The sequence below is a fragment of the Gambusia affinis genome, linkage group LG18 (genome assembly GCF_019740435.1).
Source record: "Gambusia affinis linkage group LG18, SWU_Gaff_1.0, whole genome shotgun sequence".
NCBI lineage: Eukaryota > Metazoa > Chordata > Actinopteri > Cyprinodontiformes > Poeciliidae > Gambusia > Gambusia affinis.
Genome location: NC_057885.1, coordinates 15,565,456 through 15,574,697, shown reverse-complemented (window position 1 = coordinate 15,574,697; position 9,242 = coordinate 15,565,456). Strand labels below are relative to the sequence as shown.

At 37.4% G+C, this 9,242-nt stretch overlaps 1 protein-coding gene and 1 long non-coding RNA gene across 3 annotated transcripts in view; one reads left to right on the top strand and one right to left on the bottom strand.

Moving 5' to 3' along the window:
- Positions 1 to 561: 561 nt before the first annotated feature.
- LOC122820333 (inactive ubiquitin carboxyl-terminal hydrolase 53) overlaps positions 562 to 9,242 on the top strand; it is a 41,907-nt gene continuing 33,226 nt past the window's right edge. The window contains exon 1 of one of the 2 annotated variants that reach the window (XM_044097661.1): positions 562 to 719. The gene's annotated coding sequence lies outside the window, so the exon portion shown is untranslated. Of the gene's footprint in view, positions 720 to 6,940; positions 7,210 to 9,242 lie in introns of those variants that run through there. The other variant, XM_044097660.1, reaches the window with a different exon arrangement.
- On the bottom strand, positions 3,751 to 6,858 carry LOC122820334. The gene is made up of 3 exons (XR_006368768.1): positions 6,735 to 6,858; positions 4,925 to 5,153; positions 3,751 to 3,923 (listed from the first exon to the last, which is right to left on the bottom strand). It is a non-coding gene; the product is annotated as an uncharacterized LOC122820334 (long non-coding RNA).

Sequence of the window (9,242 nt, the reverse complement as noted above, 5' to 3'; positions counted from 1 at the left end):
CACCAAAAAGTGAGTCCATGTGTGAATGAAGCTGACGACTCCCTCGAAGAAGTTTTATTTTCTAAGTGTATCTGTAACTCACAACAAAACAGAATGGGAGTGACCTTTGGAACTATTTCCCTCTTCTTTGCCTTGTTGGATTACAAATATTTTTATTTATTTGGTTAGAACTTAGATAAAGATTTAAAAGTACTCAAAGTCCGCACAAATTTTTTTTTTCCTCACAGTTTGACTTAGGCTTAGAAATCTAAGCATATCCAAGAACTTTCTTGTTTATTTGCTCCTAGTGCAGAACAGAACAGAACCACACAAAGTACAATCCACCCTTTGATAACTACTGAGAAAATTTTTTACTTTTTTTATTTTTTACATTGCTTCTTCTTGGAGTCATACTTTAATATTTTCATTGTATTTAAGGTTCATTTGAAACCATGTAAAATGGTGCTATCATGATTTTATGATTGCAATCACCAGTGGTATTAAAGGCCAATTTTGTTTTTACAACATGGTACTGATATTAATGCAAATAAATCTCTCTGTGCCCAGACAGAGAGGGAAAAGTTAGGATAGCCTATACAGTTGTCATACTCAACAACAGCTGAAGTTAAAAAGAACCTTTCAACAGTAGCCTGGTTAAAAACAAGGCCATTGTCCTAAGCTATTTGCTTCGTACAGGGCGTCTGGGCTCTCAGCTGTTGAAAAATGATGACTTCCTGGAGGTAGGACTGTGTTTAAGTGTTTTACCTACTCGCTAGCATTTGTCGATTGCGTGTATAATACGCCAGTTTGACGCTAAGAAACTTACCTGGAAATTGCCTGTAATGTAAACCTCCACTGCAAAGAGTGAAGTGCCAATGCGAATGAGGTGGCTGTTAATGTTAATGAAATATTTAGAACCGTGACCAACACAGACTCAGTAGTTTTGTTCACTTCCTCTAAATCAACAGACAGGCTACAATTCAAAAACAGCGCATAAAATTGACGCCATCGTCCACAATTTCTTCTGTTCGCTGAGTGGCCCGTCAACAATTGTCATGATAACGAACTTTAGCCTCTTTTATGACAAAGGAAACTACAAACAGCACTTTGTATTTTCTCCTCATATTCTCTTGTTTTCTACCTATAAATTGCTGTTTAGTGGAAATGTAAGGTTGCCCCTAAAATGTCAGAGTGCACTATGGAGAGACATTGCTGGGCTTTTCTTATAGCAGCTGGGGCTTACTGAGCAAAAGACCTGATTTTACCATTGATGCTACATGTAAGACTCAAAGCAAAACAGCAATCATGATTCCTTTTAAAAACATTGTGAGGTTATGTATTTTCATAACCTAGCATGCTAGCAAAAACAGACTAACAGAAAAAGCTAGTTAGCTTGAGGCTACTCTAGCAGACTCCCATTTCTCCAAAATAAAACTAAAGCTGCCAATTATTGACAAACTTTTTTTCTTCCAAACAGCGTACTCAATATTTTTAGATGATAATCCTATTTTAGATATCACAAGCTGCTTTAGAGGTGAAACCTCCTTCATTGTATCATTGCAGCATGTTTAATCTCTTATGCAATAGCAAGGCTTTTACATTTGTGCTTTTCCTCATTAAAAGTACTTTGGTAGGAACATAATGAATGGTATTCACAGAAGACATTAAAAGCTTTGCTTTGTTTAGTCTTCCTAATCTTGTTTACCTCCCCTAACTGTTACATAAAAGATCTAAACTTGGTTGATTCAGATTAACCCAACTCCTTCCAGTGCTTACGTAGAAAGATATCCCATATTTATTTGTTTGTGTACTTGGTCAAAATAAATTGCCCTAACATGACTTTTTCACCAGTGCATGCTGCTCCTCTTGATCTAATTGCATTTCCCATGAAACTAAAACGCATCCAAAATTCTTGTGCATACTCAAACATGCACACAAACTAGGACATTTATTATTACTGAAGCTGTAGTGGGAGAAGATTAAGTTCATATTTCAGTTAAATACTTAAATTTTGGTGTTTCTAGTACTAGAACAGAAAACTATTCTGCATATATTAGAAATCCTTCATATTCTAACAGCAATAGCAATTTTTTTTTTTCATTGGTCAAGTTAAGTCCATTTTAGTTATTTATTTTAAGCACAGATATCTAAAAGCCGGACTTTTCCACATTTGTAGAACACCACTCTATCTGTAAAGTACTGGATGTATTGACTGAAAAGGCAGACATCAGTGCTAAAAATACCACCACTCAAAAACTTCAGCACATTTGGGATGAAGTGGAATTTAGTGACCCAGACAAACAATCAAAATCATCAATGATTCAATACACTGGCCACTGCAGAGATAGCACCCCGGGCAAAAAGAGGACAGAGGTTTGTCATTTGAGCTGTACTTACCTACTGTGTTCAGCAAGTATTTTCCTGGTCACTGGGGAAAACACAAGGTCAGAAGTCACTGGCATCCTGTGAAACATCTATTTTGCAAACTGTCAAGTTCCAGACCTGGCAAAGTTGTTGATAAATAAATCTGAATTTAAAAAGCCATTCAAAGTGGTATCAAGAGGAAATTCTCACTTATTACAGACTTCCAATGTTTTATGCTTTTTGCTACACCTATCTGTTTAATCTAAGATGACGAGAATAAAACAGTAAAAGGTAATTTTCTTGGTGAACCTTCCCAGGAATGGTTAGCCTACCAAAATTACTCCAAGCGCAATTTTGATAGATCACAAAGCAGAACAAAGTCTAATACACTGCAGACCTTAGTTTCTTTGGTTACACCTTGTTTAAAACCAATCCTGAAAAATCTTCAGAAAAAGAAGATTATACCTACAGTTAAGCATAGGGCTGGTAGTTTGATGGTCTGTGAGTTGATCCAAAACATGAATTCTGCTCTTTGCAAGAAAATTCTGAATGAGAATATGTAACCTTTGGTGTGTCATTTAATCTCATGCACACTTGGGTTACGCAGCAGGAAATGATTGAAAGCACAGCAGTTCTATTTCTGAGTGGCTCAAAAACAAACAAAATAAACCTTTTGCATTGGCTTAGTCAAAGTTTGAACTTAAGGAGAAAGTAGCTTTTTTTCTTGGGACCAGGCTGATTTGGGTGTTTTTTTTTCCTTGAATTTGAAAACTGAAATTTGTATTTACTAATGTTTGTCTGATATTAAAAGGTCGCTGGTAACAACAGGACAAATACTTCCACAACACTGAGCAACTGAAGCAACCCAAGTCAGTCAAAATAATGACATAGATATCGACACGGCTCCACAGCTGGTGGCATAGGTCAAAATGCCACCATTCCAGAGCAAACGAGCCAGAGCTGCGATGATTTATCAGCACAATGATGTAGTCGTTTGTAGCCTTATGGCTCGAATCAAAACCGCAAAGCTGACAGTGCACAAATTCAGCAACTTAATCTCAATCTGTCTAGCCAGGTCAGATAAGAAAGATTTTTATTGCTTAGTAAAATATCTGAGAGCTGTCTCATCTGTATTTCATGCAGAGCAAAGGGAGGGGAACATGTGATGTAAATCTGTGCTCTAAGTAATATCGTTGGTAATCCCATCCAAAAAAACCCCCATATGTAAATAAAATCAAATGTAACACCAGCAGTCCAGGATGCTTTCCTTGTTTTTTCATCTCTCTCAATGTTTTCCCAAACTGTAGGCAATGAAATACCTAATTAGGTGATAAAGTGCATACAGGTTAATACAAAATCATAAAAGCTTTACATCACTCAAGCATTGTAGCACCATTCTTTGGAGCTGCCTTTTTATTTTAAAAGGAAGCAGAAGCATTATGTCCTTGGAGGAAACAAGTGCAGAGGGAAACGTCTCCTCAATGGGCTCTTTCAAGTACTTCCTGGGGAAAGTCTGGATCATGCTGATACATTGTGACCCCTTGGTGCACACTCCATCACGGCAGCCCATTTCCTCAATCCTAATGAATGAAAGATAATAGGAAAGCAGAGGCTTTTTTTCTTTTTAGCATGTAGATTATTAAAACAATTATCGTACGTTATTATTGGATTATGCCTCCAATCAATCTTCAGTTTTATGTTCTTAATAACACAAATTCCTGCCATATTTTAGGCTTGTGACATATTGTTTCTGTAGTTTAAATGGCCAAACAAACAATTGTAACTTAAAAAAGTGCTAAGCAGCAGTTTGCTTAGCACGAAATTACCAAAACTATGTGAAATTTCAACTGAGAAGCAGTTAATAAAACTTTTTGACCCCCTCTTCTTATTTTTTAAAAATAATTTTTAATTATCATTTTATAACTTTTGGGCTTGAAATAACCAAAAGCAGCAATAAAGATTTGCAAAAATGTTCTTCATCTACTACCAGCAGGACGCATGTTGGGATCTGAGCTGTTAGTGGACATAAATGTTAGACTCAGCTTACATTTGGTTCCATCCCAGACTTTATTCTGCAGTGATGGACACTTGGTTCACTCTGGAGGACCATCTGGCCTTCCCAAATACAAAGAAATCTTCCTTCAGTGAGCTCCAAGTCTGCTATCTTTTCCAAGTGGGATGATAACAAAACCCTCCATAGGGAGGCGTCCAGGAGGCATCTTGATCAAGACTTTTTTTTTTTTTATCTCACTCCTTTGTGAGGAACAGCAACTCTAATCTGAGCAACCATCACATAACAAGGAAGGCTCATTCCAGCTACTTGTATCCTGTACATTACATATTTGATGATGATTTTTATCTTGCAACTTCTCAGACGAGTCATGTACATCAATAGTTTTGTGCTTTGCCTCAGTACTTTAGAATTTGCTATTAGGAGGAATATGACTAGGAAAACCTCAAAAGGGAGAGGCCTTGGAGTTGTCTGAACAGCCTCCCGTTTCCTTTCAAAACCAAAACACAGCTATCTATTAACTGTCTTCTACTTATCCAAAATTGAGACACCGTACCGAATGACACCAACCTGTGGTGTACTGCTCAGTGGAGATGAGGCACAAGTATGCAGTGGCCTCTAAGAACCTCGTGAACTGGATCCTTTGATTTAAAGAAGCAGCGGCGCCATTTCAATCAGTTGTGGGTTTTGTCAGAGTTGCTCTCAACAGACAAGCTCTTAACTTGATATCCAAACAGAGGAAGCTCAATTCGGCCGCTTGTATCCCGGATTTTCTTCTTTCGATCATGGTTTCATGTTTCTGTAACACACATAAGAGTAAGAATGAAGACAAACAGTGAGATTATTTACATTTTACCTCTGATGGGGAGAGTTCGTTTTTTTATTTAAAAGTTGTTTTTTTTCTCCAATTTGTCTACCTGACCATGGCAGCTTACTCTGCAGTGTGTGCTCTATTAGTCATGCAGACTTTTTGCTGTTAAGATTATTATGCAGTATTCATCTAACACTCATAATCAGGATAACCCACACGAACACTAGGAATTTAAATTCATTACCTTCGATGTTTCAATAACCCCACATGATGAATGGCCTCTCTTTGCTCTGGCAGCATTCCAAACTACTTAATATAATTAATATGTGTTTTAAATAATAAAAAAAAGGGATGTGACCAGCTTAAGTCATGGTACATGACATGGATTTATTTTTGTGCTTAAAAGGAGGGGCTGGAAATGCTTTAATTGCACTCTCCTTCCAGTTTCTTTCTTTATGTAACAGGATCAGGCAGATGGTGTCTGGGTACCGGAGCCTTACATGACTCTTTTCCACCCCTCCATAATTATCATCTGTGTCTGAGCTGTCAACACATTGTTGGTGTGTAACCATGCAGGTAAACATTTAACACCCTAAAAAGCATGTTTTAATCCAGGCCACTACACTGCGACGCATAAGCTTTTCTTCAAATGCCAAAGCATTACGAATGCATGGTTGCTTACTGACTAAATAAGCAAAAACCTCTCTAATAAACGAGGAATGCCATACCTTTCGTGTTAAAACAAGCTTCTATTTGTTTAATTTAGATTTGACGTAAATAGACTAATGCAGCATAGTTAATTTTGAAGTGAAAAAAAAAGAATAGTTTTTTTATTTTACAAATAAAAATGTCCACTTGAGCTGAAAACATCTTTTGATACAATTCTGAGTATGCCCACTGAGCAGTGGATCTCTGCAGTTTCTGTTTTATGCAGATTTGCAGAGAATGCTGTTTAAGGGGTTCTGCGTAAAGGAGGCTTTAAGATCTTCTATAAATCTGTTGTGGGGAGTGCACTGTTTTCTGCGATTATCTGCTGGGGTAGCAACATCAGAGCTGGCGACTCAATAAAGGTATCAACAAGGTAATAAAGAAGGTTGTGTCTGCTCTGTGGACCACCGGGGAGATTATTGGGCAAAAACAAATTAAAAACATTAACAACATTAACAATCCTCCTCATTAGACTAAGTGACTTCAGTCAGATCAGAAGCCTCTTGAGAGTCGCTGCAATACAGACTGCTACATGAGATCCCACAGCCATCAGGATCTAGGATCTCTTTTTTAATACGAGTTACAAATATATTTATTTTCACTTTGAGATTAATAAAATATATATTTTAAATTGAATTCATGTGCATGCCACACTTTTCAGATTTTGTTTTAGAAAACAACTGGTCTACATTAGGTTGGTTAATCAAATTAAATTCCAATAAAAATGAGAAAAAGTTCATGCGACATGGCTACATTAGCAGCGGACTGTAGATTTGCAAAGGTTTGTCAACAATAGGCGCGTATGTAGCAGCTAGAAGAGTAGCCTATAGAACAGAGGGGCGCAAACTGCCTGTAAGCTACCGTATAACTGCGTGAGTCTCAGCCTGCAGTAGCCGTGGCAGCGGTGTGCAGCAGCAGCAGCAGCAGCAGCAGCAGCATGGCAGACTGCAGAGCGAGTGTTGTTGAAGAGGCGGGGTTTGACATCTCAGCTCCGAAAACATCTCTAATCCAGTATTTCAGGTGCCGAAGTCGACGGAGAGACCAGTCAGTTCTCAACCCCACCACCGCCCGCAGCTGTGGCTTCTGCTTCACACCGGGAACAATATCGCAGCTGAACTGAGCGTGACGTGTCCGAAGTGGAAGTCATATGAGAGTTTCAGCGCTGTAAAACAACACTTCTTATTTATTTATTTTTTTACTCCCGGACTGGTGGAGTACTTTTCCAGCGTCTCTCTGCGCCTTGACACACATTTATTCAGAGTTCGTCGGCTTATCAGCTTTTTAGCACTTTAACGGATATTGTTGTCGCTTATTTGGACGAAACACTCTCGCAAAGGTGAGTGCCTTTTGTTTTTAATGACTCGTGTAGTTGTTGAAACTTTCTTCGCTGATGTTTAACAGCGGCAGGAGTAGCTACGTGGGGCGGAAATGAAATGCAGGTTGTACCTGGAGCTCAGGTGAAACCAGGTAGGCCTAGCCTGGTTAGCCATGTTTAGCGTAATATCTCTCAAGTTTCAAAATATCTAGTGAAGATGTTTACAGAAAAAAAATCCAACATAGTTGTAATTTTGACAGTCTGTCTTGTACGAGTTCATATCGTGGTTACTTTTAAAAGTCGCCAGTTGACGCGCTCGTTACGGTAGGTGTGTTTTATGCTAAATATTGATAGTTACGTTATTGGGTATTAACGCATCTTTGTTTTTAGTGTGAAACATGGGGTAATGCTAATCTTGAGGTATATTTTACGCTTATGATATTAAGCGTAGGTAGATATTAGCTCCATGTATGCATGTAGATGCAAGTCACGTAGCTACTTAAGCAACAAAATAAAGAAGTTTAGGTTGAACCTACCGCCTAGAGGTCTGCATTACCCAATGTTTCACAGTAAATACGAAGATGCGTTTACGTTTAAGACTAAAATTCGCAACTTTCTCAATATCTCTCTTATTTAACCCATATCCCTCACAAAAACGATTTTACTAAACAGCTATAATGCGGTTATCAACAAAAATATTAAGCGTAAATCGGCTATTTTAAGTGTTTAGGTATGGTTTACATTTTAGTGTTGAGATCCCGACGCAAGTTATGTCTCAGCATTTGGCTCAACATACCTGAGAATATTAAGATGAATACTAATTCCTTACCACACACTAACTTCCAAACAATTATAGTTTGTTTTTTTTAACATATGTTTTGACACAAACAAGCTACTGACAATACCAACGTTTAAGTATATTTACAGTTGTTAGGATGTTTACACGTCATGTGAGCTTTTAATAGTGTTGACAAAATGTTAGCCCTTTTGATATCTTTTGATACCTTTACAAGTTAAGTTCGCAAATAAAGGAGCTTGGGTTATAATTCATTCATATTCCCCACAAATTAGATTTGGTCTCTTATGTATTAAACATTTCTGTTAAACGTAGCTTGATATTAATTTAAATAAAAAGATGACTTGGCTCATTTTAAGCACCTATTCTTCACAAAAATATCTTACTAAGTAGTTCTAATATATTTATTAACACAGTATTATGCATTTTATTTCAAAACATCACCTATTCATTGCCTCTTTATGGTCTGTAAAACCAACAGTCAGGAATGGGAACTAAGAGCAGACTTGTATTGCGCAACTTTTATTATGTTTTGGTGACACATTTTATCTTTTTAACAATCTCATTCAGAACACTTGTCTCATCCACCAAGTAAACTGGGTCAGTTTACTCCCATTTTGAAGAGTTCAGATTAGTTTCTTCAAACAAAGCACAGTCATGATGAAATCATAGAATCTTTAGCCATGAATACAACCCGGACTCTCATGCTTTTGTCCTCATGTCTTTTTTGGAACATTTCCACAAAGACTTAATACTGTGGAAAAACACACAGTGGCATGCTGACCAACCAGTTTTGTCTCTCTAAGCACTCCGTCACGTCTTTGTTTGCAAGCGTGTTGAGCAATTGTACCTGAAAGAAGCACACTTATCAGGTACAGGTGTTTAATCGCGATGCAAACATCCAGTTCAGGTGTTTGCCAAACATTAGGCAAACACCTGAAGATGCAGCTCAGGTGTTTGCAATGTTGCACGAGTCCGACAAATATTGGCCACAGCTGCCGTCATGTTCTATCCGGTTTGTCAGGTGTGTAAAAGGTATGACAGGTGTAAGATTCTGATGGTGAAATATTTATCATAGACTTGTGTGGTTGAAATACATAAATGTAGCAAATCGTAAGATGATCAATAATTTCTACTTAGAAATTTAAAAAAGTATTTGCCTTTTACTTTATTTTATTGCTATACCTGCACCATGAAATATTAAAATTAAGTATAAATATAGTTCTGAAATAAAAAGTGCCTGTTGTGTAGAATAATA